This window comes from Hypanus sabinus, chromosome 8, assembly GCF_030144855.1.
Source record: "Hypanus sabinus isolate sHypSab1 chromosome 8, sHypSab1.hap1, whole genome shotgun sequence".
NCBI lineage: Eukaryota > Metazoa > Chordata > Chondrichthyes > Myliobatiformes > Dasyatidae > Hypanus > Hypanus sabinus.
In genome coordinates, this window is record NC_082713.1 from 24550261 (window position 1) to 24566402 (window position 16142).

Below are 16142 nucleotides of genomic sequence, written 5' to 3' on the forward strand. Positions count from 1 at the left end.
ACCAAAGTCTTGCTTATTGGTTTGCTACTCACCCATAGGGATTACAACTGATCAGGAAGACAGGACCGATTTTTTACCTTATTCAGAAATACAGTGGGGAAACAAGCCATTCTGTCCCAAAGAGCAACACTGCCTGTCCAGCAATTCACCTACTTAACACTAGCCTAGTCACAAGACAACTTACAATGACCAACTAACCTATTAACCAGTGTGTCTTTGGACTGTAGAAGGAAACTAGAACACCCAGAAGATAACCACGTGATTATGGGGAGAATGTACAAATCCTTACAGACAGCACTGGAATTGAATTCTGAATGCCCTGAGCTGGGGTAGCTTCACACTAACCACTACGCTGCCATGGCACTAGAGGAATGGTGCAGACAAGGGTAGATAATAAACTTCCACATAAAAATAACAGAAAGGGAACATGCATGAAAGTTTCATAATTGAAAATGTTAGTTTATAGTTCAGCAGGGCACTAGCTTAACAAAGGCAGCATTGGCAGCACTGGAGATAAAGAGTAGCTGGGATTTGGCTGTGTGGTGTAACATGGAGCTGAATGGTCTGGTATTGTTTATGTCTGATGTGCCTGGGGAATTATAAAGCTTTGTAGCCTTTGTTGGAGGTATCCTCAACAGGCCATTCTGTCCCAAAGAGCACCTATTTAACACTAGCCTAGTCACAAGGCAACTTACAATGACCAATTAACCTATTAACCAGTACGTCTTTGGACTGTAGGAGGAAACTAGAACACCCAGAGGATAACCCTAAGCTTATAAAGCAAGAACTGAAATGATCTGTACGAACTATCTTTTCACTATACCTCAAAACATGTGATGATAAAATTTTTTTTTCCAGTTCCAATTTCTGCAGAACATATTTTCTTAACAAATGTATCCCAAAAAAAAGGAAAACCCTGCATTATAAACACAAGGGATTCTACAAGTGCTGGAAATCCAGAGCAACACATGCAAAATGCTCAGTAGGTCAGGCAGCATCTATGGAGAGGAATAGTCAACCCTGCATTATGGTCTTTTTCATGATTTCCAAAATGTTTTACAACCAATGTTTATAATGAATCCTGATGAAGGGTCTTGGCACAGAATGCTGACTGTTTATTCCCCTCCATAGATGCTGCCTGACTTGTTGAGTTGCTCCAGCATTTTCAAGATTTCCAGCATCTGCAGAATCTTTTGTGCCAATGATTATAACCATTGACGTGATGTAGAAACTGCAGCAATCGAACACAGTACAACAATGCTCCTAGTAATGTTGTAAAGACTAGTTAGCATGATGCTAATACAGCTCAGGGCATTCCAGAGCTTGGAATTCAATTCCAGCGCCATTTTGTAAGGAGTCTCCGTGTATGGGTTTTCTCCAGGTCCTCCGGTTTCCTCCCACAGTCCAAAGACGTACTGTGTAAGTTAAATGGTCATTGTAAATAGTCTCGTGATTAGTTTAGATTTAATTGAGTTTGCTGGGTTAGCATGGTTTGAAAGGCCAGCTCTGTGCTGTATTGCTAAGCGAAATAAATTAAATTAAAACTAGGAACTAAAATAGGCTTGAACTTTGTGAAGTGTTCCTCTACTCTTTGTCCAAATAATGCCATGCGGGATGACAAACAGGTTATTATTACCTTTCATGATGCACCTCTCCCTCACAACAATGCATACGATGGAGATTGCTTCTCTGAGCAAGTCTCTGAGGTGAGATTTGAACTTAGAACTTCAGCTTTGAAGGCAGAGCAGGAAATCCGAATCAGTCAAAAGAAATATTCTCAATTTATAGATTGGGTGACAATATTCGATTCCAATCAATTGAATGGTGGAAAAAATATCTGAGATTAACTTCCCTTTGCCAACGCTTATAATGTGTGAGAAAGTTCAGAAAATAACAGCTTGTTTCAGAAGAACTGGAATGGTTGTTATAGAGTTTAAGTGCAAGCAAGCAACATCACTGATGCCAATGTCAACACAAAATAAGTAGCACAGAGGGTTGCACAACAACACTAATGGGCCCATTACATGTTTTGTTCAAAAGATAAAGTATATCAAATGGAGCAACTGCTGATTTAACTTAATGCTACAGGAAGTTTGAGGGACTTGAGGTCTGTTCTCAGTTGTCAAATCAAAGAAGATCTCACAATCCTGTTGGTTAATACACCTGTTTCGTTCACTTCTTTAAAATGTTCTTTATTCTTGTTAGAGACCTAGCTACCTTCTTAAAGATCAAGGGAACTGGGAATACAGATCAATAATTCCTTTAAAGTGGCATCACAGGTAGATAGGATCTTGTTCAGAGCTTTTGGAACATTTGTGTTCAGGAATCAAAGTACTGAGTACAGGAGATGGGATGTTATGGCAAAGTTGTATTAGACATTGGTGAGGTCTAATTCGGAGTATTGTGTGCAGTTTTGGTGACCTACCTACAGGAAAGATATCAATATGATCAAAAAAATGCAGAGGAAGTTTACAAGGATGTTGCCGGGACTTGAGGAGCTGAGTTTAATAGGTTAATACTTAATTCCCTGGAGCATAGGAGAGTGAGGGGACATTTGAAATTATGATAGGGTAAATGCAAACAGGCTTATTTTCACTGAGGTTGGGTGAGACCAGAACTAGAGGCCATCAGTTAAGGGTGAAAGGTGAAATATTTAAGGGGAACATGAGGGAGATCTTCTTCTCTTGGTGGGGAGGGGGGTTAAGAGTGTGGAAGTGGTGGGTTTTATTTCAACACCTAAAGGAAGTTTGGATTGGTACATGGTGGGGGGGGGGGTGGAGAATGGAGGGCTATGGTAGAGGAGCAGGTCAATGGGACTAGGCAGAATAACAGGCATATACAGGATGGGCTGAAGGGCCTTCTGTGCTGTAGTACTCGATGATGCTTTGGCTCTAGCCATAGAGACCTATTATGTGAAGCTTGTGTAGCAATTTTGGCTGTTTCTCTTGAGAGCTTATGGCAGTGTGAGTAGAATCTGGGGGGAGAGGGGTGGGCAGTTACTCTTTATGGCAGAGATTGGCTCATTATTGGAAAGAGTTACAGCACCAGTTTGCAAGCAAGAGGAATGCCACTGAACAGGGTTTTCAGGGCCAAAGGGGGCAGCATATATACCAACACCATTTCACATGCATTTTCATTCCATGCCAGAGCTCTTCTGTGCCATATCAATTTGGGTTACTTTTATAACTGAAGAGGTGGTTGTCCATCGTGTCTGATGGTGACAGGAAAGCGGTGCAGGCTTTAAAGTGGAAAAGCCACTGCACTGGGGTAGTCCCACTCTCTCGACCTCGACAGTCCGGGTCCAGCGGTACGAACAAACATCGCAAACTGGGGTCTTCTTTAGTTGCAGTGGATGGGCCATGGCACTTTCTGTGCCTTGCACTGCCCTTCGCTCTCCACAGAGCATGGCTGTATCACCTTCCTAGCCACGGGATTTCACTGTAGATCTCAACCACCCAGTCTGCTGGACCGAACTTCATAAGCTAGGACGGGCATGTCCCCACCTCACTGGGGCTGCCGGCTACACTCACCCAGTTGGGCGGGCTAGCCTGTCGAAGCAGGGTAGCGGGGTGTGACCACTGTGGCATGCAGACAGCGACCACAAGTGAGAGCTGAGTGTGTGGCGGGGATGAAAGGTGAGTGAACTGCCCAGGAATGAACATGAAAAGCCCCTTCACCAAAGATGCTACACCTCCTTGAACACCCCATGCATCCCACAACTGAACTACTGTGTTATTAAAATATGATGAAAACTTGCTGCTGTCTTTTGTCCAAACCTCAGAAATGCTGTAAGATAAGGAGAGCATTCCCTTTGCATTTTGCTATCCATTCTGCACTCTATTCAGTTGAACGAAAAGCTGCATTCTAACGTTTGCCTTAACATAATTACAAAAATGTTATTCCAACCCTTAGATAACAGTTTTAAAGCCTCAAGCAGTTTTTCCTCCACAACTAACCGCAAGTCTGCAAAATACAATTAGCTACAGCTTGAGGTTGATAACCATCTTTGAAACAAAACCATTGCATGTTTGTGCTTCCGTGTCGATTTCTCATGGAGGACTTACTTTAATCAACTCCCACTAGCTTCACATCTCAGAGCTCTGACCCGAAAACATCCCAGACCCAAAACATTAACCGTTTCTCTTTCCACAGATCCTCCCTGGCCGGCCAGGTTTTCCCAGCGTTTTTGGCTGTTGTTTCAAAATCAGGTTTATTATTACTGACATATGAAGTTTGCTGCTTTGAGGCAGCAGTACAGTACAATACATCAAAAACACTGTAAGTTTCAATAAACATGAAAAAAACTAAGTAGTACAAAAAGGGAGGTAGTGGTTCAGATTCCCAGCATCTGTGGTTTGTTTGATTTTCTTTCTATGTCTCAATAACTCTTTCCTATGAAGCAGCTTCATACAGCCATTTCATGTACTTGTTTACTCCTGACTGGTGCCCTTTGTCCATCAAATCGTTACCATGGTAACTTCCAATTCCTCATTCTTCTGAGCACCACTGAGTCATAAAATAAGGAAAAATAAGACACAGGAGTGACGTGACTCTTTGCAAGCTGCTGTCTACTTCTATTATAAACATTCTACACTTTAAAATCTGAATTTAAAAGGCCCAACACGTAAGCACAATTACGAAGAAAGCAAGGCAGTGCCTCTACTTCCTTAGGAGTTTGCAAAGATTCACTGTGACTTCTTAAACTTTGACAAACTTTTATAGATGTGTAGTGAGTATATTGACTTGCTGCATCACAGCCTGATATAGAAGCACCAATGCCCTTGAACGGAACATCCCACAAAAAGTAGTGAAATTGGATGACTGGTCCATCTCAGGTAAAGACCTGCCCACCACTGAGCACATCTACATGAAACACTGTTGCAGGAAAGCAGCATCACTCATCAGGGACCCCCACCAGACAGGAGACACTCTCTTCCCACTGCTGCCAGCAGGAATAAGGAACAGGACCCTCAGGACTCACACCACCAGGTTCAGGAACAATCATTACCCCTGAACCCTGAACCAAAGGGGATAGCTTCACTCAACTTCACTTCCTCCATCGTTGAAATGTTGTCACTACTTATAAACTCTCTTTCAAGGATTCTTCATCTCATGTTTTCAATATTTATTGCTTATTTATTTATTAATATTATTTCTTTCTCTTTGCATTTGCACAGTCCAGGTCTTTTGCACACTGGTTGAGTGTACGTTGGAGCTCCTTTCATTGTTCTGGTATAGATTTATTGAGAATGCCCAGAAGAAAATAAATCTCAGGGTTGTATATGGAAAAACATATGGAATTAATTTACTTTGAGCTTGAAATTCTCTGTCTGAAAGGATACACTTTATTCTGCACTGTTACTGCTTTATCTTGTTCTTCCTAAATGCACTGTGTAATGATCTGATCTCTGTTAACAGCATGGAAATCCATCTTTTCACTGTATCTCAGCACATGTAACAATAATAAACTAATTCCGATTCAATTTCCAAATTCACCCATTTAATCACCTCGACTCTAAACACTAATCAGCCATTATTCCTGCTGCGATTACCAATAGGCTAATAGCTCTACTTAAGAAAATGTTCATTCAGTTCCACCATCCTGTGGGCTTCAGTATTTATCCATGACTAGATATTGCTTATTTATCTATTTTTTTATAATTAAGATACAGCGTCATTCTACAATTTAAAGTGGTTCATAAAGCTTACATTTCTAAACAGAAGCTGTCCAGTTTTTACCTGAATGTTTCTCCACTTTGTAATAAATGCAACTCTGCTGATGCCTCTTTAATTCATATGTTTTGGTTTTGCCCTACAATTGAAAAGTTTTGGCGGGAAGTATTTCATACCTTCTCTCAACTTTTTAGGGTCCAATTTGACCCAAATCCCCTTACTGCCTTGTTTAGTATTATTGCAAATGAAGATATAACTTTAAATACTCCTAACCTACAGGTTTAAGTTTTTACCTCTCTTTTAGCAAGAAGAGCAATCTTGCTTAAATAGAAGGAGTCTACTCCTCCTACACATCTTCAATGGCTACGTGATATTATGTCGTATTTAAATTTAGAAAAGATCCGCTGCTCAGTCTTAAATTTGAGACAAACTTTTTATGATATTTGGGGACCTTTTCTAAATTACTTTTCCAATTTATAAAGTTTAACAGTGCACAGACTTTTATGTATATTTTTATCTTCTCTTCTTAAGTGAATATGTTTTTTTTTCTAATTATCCATTGTCATCCATCAGCTTTTTTCTTTGGTAGTTAGTAGGGGGTTGACTTTTTTATATATAAAAAAATTCTTTTATGATGTATGACCTATCTTTAAATTTTTGATTACAGAGTGGTATACCTTTATGTATTGTGCTATAACATTTTGATCAATTTTATTACAGTATATGAATGTACACAAGTTATGTTGAGATGTATCTATGTGTTGCACTCTGTAAATCTTTTTTCTTCTGAATAAAAATATTGTAAAAAGAAAAGATACAGCGTGGAAAACCCTTACCGTTGCAAAAATGCAAGGCTGAGGCTGATTCAGCTGACCAACTCTCTTTCAGGGACTGAACCCAATCACTACAACACCACGCGGTAGACTTTCCTTTGGTTATTGACACAGGGTGGACATGAGGGTCTCAAACACTGACTGTACATTCTGCTGGCTCTGCATTTAATTCCATATTGGTCACTGTCATATGAACACTGTCAATGAAATAAAGGAACATGAAGATGACTGCTCCCTCAAGGACTTTGCCTTGGGAACCAGTGAAGAATTCTCCCAGCACCCAGGTTTGCAGGCAATCATACAGAACTATAATATGCTTATCCATTGCTTTCTAATTTCATGTTGGAAATGCTCAGCAGATTAGGCAGCATCTACGGAGAGAAAACAAACACTTCAAACTCAGAAATACAAGAGAATCTACAGATGCTGGAAATCCAGATGAACAAACACAAAATGCTGGAAGAACTAAGCAGGTCAGGTTGTATCTATGGAAAGGAATAAACAGTTGACATTTCAGGCCGTGACCCTTAATCAGTTCATTGGCACTGACCATTTCCCAGAATTTTCTGTTGTAACTTCAGGTTTGAAACAAATGCAGCATTTTGCTTTGATGTCCAACATCATCACATGTCCTGGGTTGCTGAATATTTATCTGGCAAGACTAGGCTGGCACCATTCTTCAACTGAGCTGGTTTCTCCTGAACATTCCTCAACATTTACTGAGTTAATCAATGGACCACGTACACACAGTGACCCCTGTCGCAATGACTGGTTATTTGAGTTACTGTCGCCTTCCCGTCAGTTTGAACCTAGTCTGGTCATTCTCCTCTGATCTCCGTCATTGACAAGGCATTTTTGCCCACAGAACTGCCACTGACTGGATGCTCCTATTTTTCTCACCGTCCTCTGTAAACTCTTGGGACTGTTGTGCCCAAACATTGCAGGGGATCAGCAGTTTCTGAGATACTCAAACCACCCCATCCAGCACCAACAATTATTCCACAGTCTCCCATTCTGATGTTTGTACTGAACAATAACTGAATTTCTTGACCATGTCTGCATGCTTTTATGCATCGAGTGCTGCCGCATGATTGGCTGGTTAGACATTTCCATTAACAGACAGGTGTACAGGTGTACCTGATAAAGTGGGTAATGAGTGTATGTCACTATATACTATACTGAGATTCATTCTCTTGTGGGCATTCACAGTAGAACAAATAAAATACAATAGAATCAATGATAAACAATGCTTAAACAAAGTGACAAACAGCCAATGTGCAAACTGTCCAAATACAAAAAAAACCGAATAAATAAATAAACAAACAAACAAATAAATAAATAAATAAAGCTGAGAACATGAGTTTGGAGTTCCTGAAAGTGAATTTATAGGTTGTGCAATCAGTTCAGTGTTGAGATGAGTGAAGCTGTCCACATTGATTCAAGAGCCTGATGGTTGAAGGGTAATAACTGTTCCTGAACCTGGTGGTGTGGAACCCAAGGCTTCCGTACTTATTTCCCAATGGCAGCAGCAAGAATAGAGCATGGCCTGGATGGTGGGGGTCCTTGATGATGGACCCCACACTATGGAAATGAAATACTTGCCTAAATTTTGTGTACTGCACTTTAGTCTTTGGAATGGGAGTTTCCTCAGTCATGCTTCTTCTCAAATGCCGCTATTTCATCAGTGCATTGGCACAGTCTCGTTGTGTCTCTACTAACAAGTTAAATGCATCAGCAAATCTATGAAATTGTTTAGTCCTAAGCTGATCTTTCTGCTTTCTTTTAAGACAGGTAAAACTTCACATTTCTCCCATGACTCCGGGAGCAGGATGAACCACAAGAAATTAGTCTTCTGATGATTTGTAGGATGTTGAACAGGTAAATGTAAAAACACTCCATCCTCCAAGAAATAAAATTCCCATTTATCACCTGACACAGAGCACAATTTTTGGAATTAAAGATATTTACTTCACCCAGCTGTCCTTTTACCCTGGTTTTAAAACTAGGGTGAATAGTGGTTAAGGCTCAAAAAAGCTGTAGATAAGAATCCACATCGCAGTCATGTTTTTCCAGTATGGTGTGCTTTGTCAACAAACAGGAAACCTCAGAGGTAATTTGATTACACTTCATCTGCAGCCTTGCAAGCTAAACACCACAGGTTTTGTGCTAGAAACTGCAGCACATGTTATCCTTTCTCCAGCATGCTGCACAGAAATTGGAGTAGGACCTGGCCGTTTGGCCCTTCAGGGTCTGCTCTACCATTCAGCATTTTCTAATTCTCCTTGAACAGGATCATGGTGCTGAATAGAATGATTGGTCGATTAATTCACTACCCTGCTCCTGGCATCTCTTGATATTAGACCTGGAAATATGATGTTGTAGCTATTAGTGCAACATGGTTGCAGGAAGGGTGTGATTGGCAACTAAATATTCCTGGATTTCATTGCTTCAGGTGTGATAGAATTAGAGGGACAAGACGGGGAGGTGTTGTGTTGCTTGTCAGAGAAAATATTACAGCGGTGCTCTGGCAGGATAGATTAGAGGGCTCGTCTAGGGAGACTATTTGGGTGAAAATGAGGAAGGGGAAAGGTGTAGTAACACTTATAGGGGTGTATTATAGACCACCTAATGGGGAGCAAGAATTGGAGGAGCAAATTTGTAAGGAGATAGCAGATATTTGTAGTAAGCACAGGATTGTGATTGTGGTAGATTTTAATTTTCCACACATAGACTGGGAAGCCCATTCTGTAAAAGGGCTGGATGGTTTGGAGTTTGTAAAATGTGTGCAGGATAGTTCTTTGCAGCAATACATAAAGGTACCATCTAGAGAAGGGGCAGTGTTGGATCTCCTGTTAGGGAATGAGATTGGTCAGGTGATGGAGGTATGTGTTGGGGAGCACTTCGCGACCAGTGATCACAATGACATTAGTTTCAATATAATTATGGAGAAGGATAGGACTGGACCTGGGGTTGATATTTTTGATTGGAGAAAGGCTAACTTGGAGGAGATGCAAAAGGATTTAGAAGGAGTGGATTGGGACAATTTGTTTTATGGGAAGGATATAATAGAGAAATGGAGGTCATTTAAAGGTGAAATTTTGATGGTACAGAATCTTTATATTCCTGTTAGGTTGAAAGGAAAAGTTAAAAGTTTGAGAGAGCCATGGTTTTCAAGGGATATTGGAAACTTGGTTAGGAAAAAGAGAGATATCTACAATAAATATAGGCAGCATGGAGTAAATGAGGTGCTCAAGGAATATAAAGAATGTAAGAAGAATCTTAAGAAAGAAATTAGAAAAGCTAAAAGAAGATATGAGGTTGCTTTGGCAAGTAAGGTGAAAATAAATCCAAAGGATTTCTACAGTTATATTAATAGCAAAAGGATAGTGAGGGTTAAAATTGGTCCCTTAGAGAATCAGAGTGAACAGCTATGTGTGAAGCCAAAAGAAATGGGGGAGATTTTGAACAATTTCTTTTCTTCGGTGTTCACAAAGGAGAAGAATATTGAATTGTGTAAGGTAAGGGAAACAAGTAGGGAAGTTATGGAAACTATGACGATTAAAGAGGAGGAAGCACTGGCGCTTTTAAAGAATATTAAAGTGGATAAATTTCCAGATCCTGATAGGATATTCCCTAGGACCTTGAGGGAAGTTAGTGTAGAAATAGCAGGGGCTCTGACAGAAATATTTCAAATGTCATTAGAAACGGGGATGGTGCCAGAGGATTGGCGTATTGCTCATGTGGTTCCATTGTTTAAAAGGGGTTCTAAGAGTAAACCTAGCAAATATAGGCCTGTCAGTTTGACGTCAGTGGTGGGTAAGTTAATGGAAGTTATTCTTAGAGATGGTATATATAATTATCTGGATAGACAGGGTCTGATTAGGAACAGTCAGCATGGATTTGTGCATGGAAGGTCATGTTTGACAAATCTTATTGAATTTTTTGAAAAGGTTACGAGGAAAGTTGATGAGGGTAAAGCAGTGGATGTTGTCTATATGAACTTCAGTAAGGCCTTTGACAAGGTTCTGCACAGAAGGTTAGTTAGGAAAGTTCAGTCGTTAGGTGTTAATATTGAAGTAGTAAAATGGATTCAACAGTGGCTGGATGGGAGATGCCAGAGAGTAGTGGTGGATAACTGTTTGTCAGGTTGGAGGCCGGTAACTAGTGGTGTGCCTCAGGGATCTGTACTGGGTCCAATGTTGGTTTGTCAAATACATTAATGATCTGGTTGATGGGGTGGTGAATTGGATTAGTAAGTATGCAGATGATACTAAGGTAGGTGGCGTTGTGGATAATGAAGTAGGTTTTCAAAGCTTGCAGAGAAATTTAGGCCATTTGGAAGAGTGGGCTGAACGATGGCAGATGGAGTTTAATGCTGATAAGTGTGAGGTGCTACATTTTGGTAGGAATAATCCAAATAGGACATACATGGTAAATGGTAGGGCATTGAAGAATGCAGTAGAACAGAGTGATCTAGGAATAATGGTGCATAGTTCCCTGAAGGTGGAATCTCATGTGGATAGGGTGGTGAAGAAAGCTTTTGGTATGCTGGCCTTTATAAATCAGAACATTGAGTATAGGAGTTGGGATGTAATGTTAAAATTGTACAAGGCATTGGTAAGGCCGAAATTGGAGTATTGTGTACAGTTCTGGTCATCGAATTATAGGAAAGATATCAATAAAATAGAGAGAGTACAGAGAAGATTTACTAGAATGTTACCTGGGTTTCAGCACCTAAGTTACAGGGAAAGATTGAACAAGTTAGATCTTTATTCTTTGGAGTGTAGAAGGTTGAGGGGGGACTTGACAGAGGTATTTAAAATTATGAGAGGGATAGATAGAGTTGACGTGGATAGGGTTTTTCCATTGAGAGTAGAGGAGATTCAAACAAGAGGATATGAGTTGAGAGTTAGGGGGCAAAAGTTTAAGGGTAACTCGAGGGGGAATTTCTTTACTCAAAGAGTGGTAGCTGTGTGGAACGAGCCTCCAGTAGAAGTGGTAGAGGCAGGTCAGGTATTGTCATTTAAAGTAACATTGGATAGGTATATGGACAGGAAAGGAATGGAGGGTTATGGGCTGAGTGCAGGTCAGTGGGACTAGGTGAGAGTTAGCGTTCGGCATGGACTAGAAGGGCCAAGATGGCCTGTTTCCATGCTGTAATTGTTATATGGTTATAATATCCACTAATCCCTTTAGCATTACAAAATATATCTACAGTGTTGCTGAATATAGTGTCTTTAATTACTTGGAATCCATTGCCATCTCAGATAGAGGTTTGTACAGATTCACTATGCCCCGGATGAAGAAATTTCTCCTAAAAGGCACCTTCATTATCTTGAGACCATGACCCATGGTTCGAAACCCTGCAACCTTCTGGAACATCTTCCCAGTATCTTGTCTGAATGGTTCTGACTGAACTTTATAGATTTCTGCATGATGCCATCTCTTTCTGGCAAATTGCACTGACTATAGGCCTAATCAACCCAATCAGTGGAATAAGCCCTCAGAGGTCGAACCAATAGGTGTGCTCAAAACTCCAGTCCTAATGAAGGGTCTTGGCCCGAAATGTCAGCTGTTTCATAGGTACTGCCTGACCTGCTGATTTCTTCCTGCATTTTGTGTGCATTGCTTTGGATTTCAAAGATTTCAAATATTTCAAAAGTACATTTCATGTCAGAGAAATGTATACAATATACATCCTGAAATACTCTTTCTTCGCAAACATCCACGAAAACAGAGGAGTGCCCCAAAGAATGAATGACAGTTAAATGTTAGAACCCCAAAGCTCCCCCATCTCCCCCCTCCCACGCATAAGCAACAGCAAAGCAATGATCCCTCCTCCTCCACCAGCAAAATAAAACATTGCCCCCCCCCACCCACCGAGCACTCAAGCGTGCAGCAAAGCATCAATCACGACACAGACTTACAGTACCCCGAAAACTACTCGTTTGCCGGGTATTCGACATACCACGGGCTCTTTCCTTCCTTAATAAGGGATAAAGAGCTGTCTCCGTTTCACAGCGAGAGGGGAGACATAACAAACAACTCGCTGATTTATGATGTCAAAAGTCCGTTGTGCCACTTTTTTCGAGTTCTGTGCTCAAAGAACTTGGGTCTCTGGGCACACTGCCAGACACCTTCCATCTCCCATGACACACCAATCTCCTGCAGAAGCACCGACATTGAGTCCGCCCACTTCCAGAGCCACAAAACCCTGAAACTCTGAAGGCGCGCTAAAATCTGGCCGAGTCCTTGGCATATTGAATAAAAGCCAGTCGTGAGATCCCTCGAGTGGGTCCTATTCCCGCAAAGAACCACAGTTATTCTGTAACTTCAGGTCAGGGTCTTCAAAGGAACCCTGAAAAGGAAGAATAGAGATATTAAAGATAGAAATAGAGCTGTTTCCGAAGAGGCAAGCAAAGGAATTGCTGTTAGACACCATTATCTCTCCTAAGCTCTGTCAAAGTCGCATCAAAGCCCTGTACAGCTGCAGCCAGGGGCTCAGCTTCTGTACTCAAATCCTCTTGTAGTGAAGGCCAACTTGTATGAACTGTTGCAAGAGCTGCAAATCAAAAAAGCTGCTGATGCAGTTTAAACCAACTTGATTTTCTCTTTCCCATTTCTAACAAAGGGACTGTAAACTAAACCGCTCATCTCCACAGATGTTGCCTGATCAGCTGGGTGTACCCAGCATTTTCTGTTTTTAACTCAGACCATAAGACATAGGAGCAGAATTAGGCCATTCAGTCCATTAAGTCTGCTCTGCCATTCCACCATGGTTGATTTATTATCCCTTTCAAAACCATTCTTCTGCCCTTCTCCCCGTAACCTTGGAGGTCCTTATTAATCAAGAGCATATCAACCTTTGCTTTAAATATACACAGTGATGATCTCCACACCCATCTGTGGCCATGAATTCCACAAATTCATCACCCTCTGGCTAAAGAAATTCCTCCTCATCTCTGTTTTAGACTGGCATCCCTCTTTTCTGAGTCTGTGTCCTCTGGTCCTAGACACACTCAATGCAGAAAACATCTTCGCATCCACTCTATCTAGGCCCTTTAATATTTGATATGATTCAATGAAATCCCCTCCTTCATTCATCTGAAATCCAGTAAGTACAGACCCAGAGCCACCAAACGCTCCTCATATGTTAACCCTTTCGTTCCCAGGATAATTCTCATGAACCTCCTATGAACCTTTTCACATGGTTGCACATCCTTACTTAGATAAGGGAGCCATTTCTGTTGTACTTTTAATCTAGAAACTTGAGTTCCAAAAGGATTAGCCAATGAGTGCCAATAATGTGACAGACAATGGCTAGAGCTCCTGGTCAGCCTTAGATTATGTTGGTTTATACTCTAAAGCTTCAAAACCTGCAAGTGGAAAGTTCTTGTGTTTTCTGTAATGACATCATGATGCTCATTTCGAGAGGACTAGAATTCAAAATCAATGCTGAAACTTTATAATGCACTTGTCAGACGGCTTTTGAATATTGTGAGCAGTTTTGAGCCCCTTAAGGTACGTGCTGGCCTTGGAGAGGGTGCAGATGGGGTTCCCATGAACGATCCCAGAAGTGATAGTGTTAATGCATGAGGAGCGTTTGGTGGCTCTAGGCCGGTACTCAGTGGAGTTTAGAAGAATGGGAGGGGAGTGTATCTCATTGAAACTTATTGTAACTCCCTGGTTAAGACTTTTACCGCTATGCTATAGGTATTTAATATTAGCAGTTCTGTACGAGCGGTCTGTTCTGCTTTCAGCTTGTTTGGCTTTGAGCTGAGATAAGTAGCTTTGTTATTCAATTTAGGAATGCGGCGTCAGCCAGTCAGGATGGTAGATTTGGGAGCAGGTTCTAGAGGATGCGAGAGGCGAAGGTCTCTGTTGGCAGGAGCCGGAAGAGCAGAGAGAGAAAGGGATGGCGGAGGATGCCGACCCCGTTGCACAAGGTGCAGATGAATGGCTTCAAGAAGAAAGAGCCAATACTCCTGTGGGAGACCTGTTTGTTCAAGATGGATTTCAAGCAACGTTCCGAATGCGGTGTGTACTTTCATGCAGACCAAGTCAGCGACAGCCAAGTTCAAGATGAGCTCCAGCTTAAGTGTACATCTGGGCCCTTTTTTTCCTTTCTTTCATTTAATAACGGTTTGCTTAAATTAACATTATTAAATAATACTTCTTTTTAATTGTAGGCAGGGAACAATCTTGCCGAGGGCAGTAAATCACAGAGCATTCACAATATCCGGGGTTTGGGTGGGCAAGGCATCCCAACCCCACGGGTTTAGCAGGACCAAAGTTGTACTCACCCTAGATGTACAAAACCGGAGAAATGCGGGTTTATCGGCACGGAACCCAGAGGCTCTTAGTGAGGGGCAAACAAGCCGGTTTTCCAGAGACGCCCAGTATAAGGGGGTTTCACTATTAAACATTGAAAGACCTAGTGGATGTATACAGAGGCTATTTCTTATAGTAGGGGAGTCTAGGACCTGTGGGTGCTGCCTCAGAATACAAGGATATCCCTTTAGAAAACAGATGAGGTGGAATTTCTTTAGCAGGAGGGTATTGACTCCATTGAATCAATTGTCATAGATGGCAGTGGAGGGCAGGATATCGGGTATATTTAAAGTAGAGTTTGAAAGGTATTAAAGAGTATGAGGAGAAGACAGGAGAATGGGGTTGTGTAGGATAATAAAACATCCATATTGGAATGGCAGAGCAGACTCAATGAGCCATATGGTCCGATTCTGCTCCTAAGTCTTATGGTTCTGTTCAAAATGTCATGTCCCCGTGTGTTCTGTCACTGGAGCAGAAGTCAAAAGTCAAATTTATTGTCATCTGTCCATATACAATTATGCACAGGTGCAATGAAAAACTTACTTACAGCAGCATCACAGGCACATAGCATTAGAAATGCAACATGCACATTTTACTTTCAAGAAACAACACAATGAGAACAAAACTAAACTCAGAAATGTTTCCATTCGTCATCATCATTATGTGCCGTGTCTCATGACGCAAGCGATCAAGGTCTTATGACCATGGTTGCCCTTGGAAAACTTTGCTCCAGAAGTGGCTTGCCATCGCCTTATGGGCAGTGTCTTTACAATCCAGGTGACCCCAGCCATTATCGATACTCTTCAGAAATTGCCTGCCCTGGTATAATGGTCACATAACCAGGACGTGCGATATATACCAGCTGCCCATACGACCATCCACCACCTGCTCCAATGGCTTCACATAACCCTGATTGGGGGGATAAGCAGGTGTTACATCTTGCCCTAGGGTGACCTGCAGCAGAGGGAAAAAGCACCTTACTCCTCCTTTGATAGAGATGTATCTCCACCACCACCCCTTTTCCCCATAGTTTCCATATTGCTGCCAATATCCTGATGGAAGTCTGGGCCCCTGGATTATCATTCCCACAATGAAACAAACGACATGACTGCATCTTGGTTAAATGTCATTGGCATTATCTCATTGACTCTTATCTTCACTCCTGCCACACTGATCACCAGTAGAATCGCTCTACAGCGGGTGCCATGTCATCTGTCATGCTCCTGGCCCTGATGCACCTAGAAATCAAAGACACTTATGACAGAATGCTATTTCTAGATTTCAGTTCGACATTCACCACTACTG